General features: G+C 38.2%; 1 pseudogene across 1 annotated transcript; it reads left to right on the forward strand.

Annotated features, from left to right (window-relative positions):
• Positions 1–1102: 1102 nt before the first annotated feature.
• Positions 1103–2466, forward strand: LOC306652488 (hsc70-interacting protein-like; annotated as a pseudogene). Its single transcript has 2 exons — positions 1103–1377; positions 1729–2466. The product of its transcript is annotated as a hsc70-interacting protein-like (transcript).
• The last annotated feature ends 3029 nt before the right edge of the window (positions 2467–5495 follow it).

A 5495-nucleotide genomic window follows, 5' to 3' on the forward strand; every position in this document is an offset into this window, starting at 1 on the left:
TTTTAATTTTTTAGACAGCATTTTGATTCCTTTTAAACAAATTGTGTACATCATTTCATTTCTATAGTTGTACACAATGTAGATTTATACCATTTGTAAAATCATACAAGTACAAAGGTAATGCCTGCCTCATTTCACCATTTTTTGTGTCCTCTCCCTCTCTTTTCCTTCTACATATTCTAAAGTTTCCTGATTCTTCTCTCATCCTCCACCCCCATTATATATCATTCTCCATTTATCAGGGAAAACATTTGGCCTGTGGTGTTTTGGGCTTTTCTTATTTCACTTAGCATGATATTCTCCAGTTCCATCCATTTATTTGCAAATTCCATAATATTATTCTTCTTTATGGCCGAATAGTATTCCATTGTGTATATATACCAGGTTTTCTTTATCCATTCATTTGTTGAAGGGCATGTGCTTTTTTAAAATAACAACTTTATTGAGGTGTGATCTTACCACCATGAAATTGATTTGTGAAGTTTTCTGTTCCACTTCTAGGTGATTAATACATCCAAACTGTTGTGCACATACACCACTGCCTATCAGAAATTTTTCTTTATTCTGAAAGAAAACCCTGTTCCCACTTGTAGCCATTCCCATTTATAACTCTTCTCTTGCTGCAGAAACTATGAGGCTTTGACTCAATGATTTGTCCATTCTGAAACAAATAATTCTGTATTAAATAATACAGAAGTAATATTTAGTGCATTGCCTTTTGACAACATCCATGGCCTGAAGTCAGCTCTCTTACTTTCCTTTTCCCTTTAGCTGGTCATCATTATACTACACTGAGTCATTTCATTGGTTCATCTTCTGGCCTGAGTTCTTTGAAGTGAAGAAAAGGCAGTCCTTCCTTCAACAGGTATTTGTCAGATGCCTCCTTTATGTCACATTCCACAAGGTTCCTGTTCTCACTAAATTCACAGTCTGATAAAAGTACAATGGGAAACATGAGCAAAACACACATATAAATGCAATCAAATGATCAGAGAAGCCCTGTCTAAGGATAAAATATTTATACCAAAATTTGAAGGAGGACCCAGTGACACAAAGAGATGGGGCTAAATATTTGGCAAACATTTGGACCTAAGGTTGACAGGAGTCTGGTGAATTCCAAGTGCCACCTGCTACTCATAAATCTAAATCAGAAGAAAATATCAAGGAAGAAAAAACAGATAGCAAGAAGATAGAGGAAAACATAAAGAGAGATGAGCCATCAAGTGAGGAAAGTGATCTGGAAATTGACAATGAAGGTGTAATTGAACCAGACACTGATGCCCCTCAAGAAATGGGAGATGAAAATGCAGAGATAACCAAGGAGATGATGGATCAAGCAAATGAAAAGAAAGGGGCTGCCACTGAAAGGAAGCCAGAGTGGCTGCATTGCTAGTAGGAGGGTGTCCCAGGAGAGAGGAGCAGGGCCATGGTTACCTGGCTCTGTTTTGTGAGAAACAGTTTTGGATTCTTCCAGGTGGAGTGTTAAGATATGATTTGGTTTAAGAAAATCTGGGCCAGCGAAGGACCCGGGGTCACGAGGCCATTGGGGGGAGGAGCCAGCGGCTGGGGAGGTTCTAGTCTGTTCGGCATCCGCCCCCTTCTGCAGGGTCACGCTGAGCCAGTGCCCAGGCCTGGGAACAGGCCGCAGCCACCTCCGCCTGCCTCTCCACCACCATGGATCCCCACAAAGTGAGTAAGCTCCCAGTCTTCCTGAAAATGTGTAAGCAGGATCCAAGCATCTGGTGAGCTACAGAAAGCCATTGACTTGTTCACAGATACTACCAAGCTAAAACCTTGCTTGGCCATTCTATATGCCAAGAGAGCCAGTGCCTTTATCAAGTTACAGAAGCCAAATGCTGCCATTCGAGACTGTTACAGAGCCATTGAAATAAATCCTGATTCAGCTCAGCTTATAAGTGGTGAGGGAAAGCACACAGACTTCTGGGCCACTGGGAAGAAGCAGCCCATGATCTTGCCCTTGCCTGTAAACTGAATTATGATGATGATGCTAGTGCAATGCTGAAAGAAGTTCAACCAAGGGCCCAGAAAATTGCTGAACATTGGAGAAAATATGAGCGAAAACGTGAAGAGTGAGAGATCAAAGAAAGAATTGAAAGGGTTAAGAAGGCTCGAGAAGAGCATGAGAGAGCCCAGAGGGAGGAAGCCAGATGACAAACAGGACCTCAGTTTGGTTCTTTTCCAGGTGGCTTTCCTGGGGGAATGCCTGGTAATTTTCCTGAAGGAATGCCTAGAGTGGGAGGGGGCATGCCTGGAATGGCAGGGATGCCTGGGCTCAATAAAATTCTTAGTGATCCAGAGGTTCTTGCAGCCATGCAGGATCCAGAAGTTATGGTGCCTTTCCAGGATGTGGCCCAGAACCCAGCAAATATGTCACAATATCAAAGCAACCTGAAGGTTATGACTCTTATCAGTAAATTGTCAGCCAAATTTGGAGGTCAAGCATAATGCTCACCTGACAAAACCCTTGCTGAAGGAAAAGCAACCTAGATCATTTAATGGATGTCACAATAATACAAACCAGTGTACCTCTGACCTCATCAGGAGAGCTGGGGTGCTTTGAAGATAATCTTTACCCCTCTGCAGCAAATGCAATTGAAGCATTTTACAATGGTTTGCCATTAGGGTATTCATTCAGATAATGTTTTCCTACTAGGAATTACAAACTTCAAACACTTTTTAATCCTTAAAAATATTTAAAACAAAAGGGGGTGTTATTTCCTATATTTTTCTTTACTAATCATTTTGAATTTTTTCTTTGATATTGGGCAAGGCAGATACTAAGTAAGGAAAATACATTGCCCTAGTGTTAGTGAAATACTTACTAGTGAGAAGTAAATCTAATTTACATAGATAAAATTGCAGTTGAATATATGGTTACTGAGGCATTTTAATTTCTTTTAAAATATTTTTAAGTGATTTATTTCAATAAAACTATTGGGACCACCAGTATTTCACTCTAAACCTGGGTAGGGAGTGGAAGTACTTGGTAAGGCAACAGCAGTCTTACTATTTTATATGACATGCACCTTCATGCAGGTTGCATTTAAATCTTACACTGTGTTGAGGGATTTTTTTTTTTTATGCCCCAGTGGATTTGGATTACTTAACTCTGTTGTTGTTCAATATATCGAATAAATGTTTCATATTATTTCTACCATGGGAAAATAAGGGAGTAGTTTTCTTTTTATATTTCTATGTTTAAAGTTTACCTTTCCTCATCAGAAAGTGACCAACTGTGTCTGCTTTCTGCTTGTTGATTCCCCCCCTTCTGGAACTAAAGATAATCTTCTCTCTAGCATCATCATTGCTATCATCATTTATAGCATAATTGTGCAAGCATATTTAATGCTGAGGTTAATTTAAAATGTAATATATATCCTAACTGTGGAATAATACCCATAACAACTGTAGTTCTTTCTTAGCCATGAGATTGCTTATTTAAATGTTATTAGACTTCCACTGGTGAAATATTGTGATATTAAAAACATTGGAAGGAGGGAATTCCTTTTAGTGTTTGGTGTTCTACACATATTGATCTTTGTACTTTGAAGAGTATATGGTTTGTTAATTGATAACCATACAAGGAACTAACTGCTTGATCTAACATGAATTATAAAATAGATGAGAGCCATGGTTATGCATTATGGAGTTGTTGCCACCATGAAGAGTCATTATTGTATTCAGCTCTTCCTTAAATACTACAACCATGCCCCCACGTTTCTTTCCCTCTTGTCCCTGCAAAGATAAAGGAAATGGTAAAATTCCTTGAAATACATTTATAAAGTAGCATATTTCTGATATCTTATATTTATACAGGTTCTAACCCTTTGCTGTACGTGAGTAGACAGAAATGCATCTGTTTTAAAAATGAGAAAAAGTCGTATGCTAATAGAGCATGCTTTTGAAATCCTTGAAAAAGACGCACCATTTGTACTTGGATTTGGGCTTGCCAGTGTTCTTTTTGTTCATGTGTGTTCTCAAAAATCTCATTTGTGCTGTGCTTAACTCAAGAAGATTTTCTTCTTGGATTCCTTATTTGATTGACTTTAATTATACATGACCTAACTATACTTGAATATTATGAATATTACCATAAATGAGTAAAAGTAAATCACTCTTCTGAAAATGTGTCTTGTGCTTTTAGACTTTTTAAGTTCCACAAATACAACAAATAGTCTTCATTTTCTTAATATCATTTCAAAACCTGAAAAGTCCTTTTTTTCTGCTAATGATGATATAAGATGGAAAAGAAGGTTCTCTGCTTAAAAATATATAGTTATTGGATATTTCTAGCTATGTTAAAAATAAAATATGGTTTCAAACTGAAAAAAAAGAAAATCTTACTGCTCTTTGAATAATGAAATTCAAGAGTCAAATTGGAAGATAATACTTAAAAAGTTTCTGGATATATCCTTTCCATTGGCACTGGCAGCCTTGGTTAAGACCAGGTAGAAGAAATGAACGGGAGTGGACACATCAAAACGCTATGTCAAAATGAGAATGGACAGGTCTTAAAGATGTGTTGGGTGTAGAGTGGAGTCAGGGCCTGATTTGAACTCTTTGGTATAGATTTCTCTAAAATTAAGAAATCTGGATTCAAATAGCTTTGAGACACATGAAAATACTACACAGAATGATTAACTGGACATTTACATACACACAGGTCTGGAGCTCACAGGAAAGCTAGGACTGGATAAACAGACATGCAGTTCTTCTGTGTGAAGGGAGTACTTGAAACCATGTCAGTGGACAACTCCTTCTAGGAGGAGATTCTAGAGAGAAGAGATGCATGCTCCAATAATCTACATTCATAAAAGAACAGAAATAAGATGTTCAAGATGCACAAGAGTACAACTGGGGTGAAGGTATCAGGGGAGCCTGGTGGCATGCGGCCACCAGGAAGCAGACCTTTCAGCCAATTCCAGCTTTGTTGAGTGCCAGGGTCCAGCCCTAGCAGGAGTCCATGGGTTCCACACAGGTAACGGGGCGTGGGGAGACACCGTCGGCAATGGATGGAGAATGAAAGACACAGACTCTAGTTCAGGTGCAATCACTCCCACTTTATTCTGAGGAAAGCTGGGTTGATATACATTTTTCTTCAGGCTATAATGGCAGTCTTGTGTTTAATAAAATTAACAAAGTGTCCAAAGCATAGGCAGAAATTGTTCTTAACAAGAAACCGACAGATTATGAGAAAACAGTAACCTTACAGATTGTCCTTACCTAATCACAATCATTTTAAGAATATCTAAGTCAATGAACTAATACAATATTTATTTCCTTAATATCTAAACTCTATGTGACCTAAGACTTTTCTTATTACTCTTGTGGTTAAAGCAATAGACAAGTAATCTCATGTGACCATCTCTACTAGGTCCATCTGGTTAATATCTAAATTGCTGAGTTAAGGGCTACAGGAGGGCAGTGGTCGCAGTGGTTCTCATGGCCAAGTTTTTTTACTGCATAGATTATAT

The sequence above is a fragment of the Sciurus vulgaris genome (genome assembly GCF_902686455.1).
Source record: "Sciurus vulgaris genome assembly, contig: HiC_scaffold_240_arrow_ctg1, whole genome shotgun sequence".
NCBI lineage: Eukaryota > Metazoa > Chordata > Mammalia > Rodentia > Sciuridae > Sciurus > Sciurus vulgaris.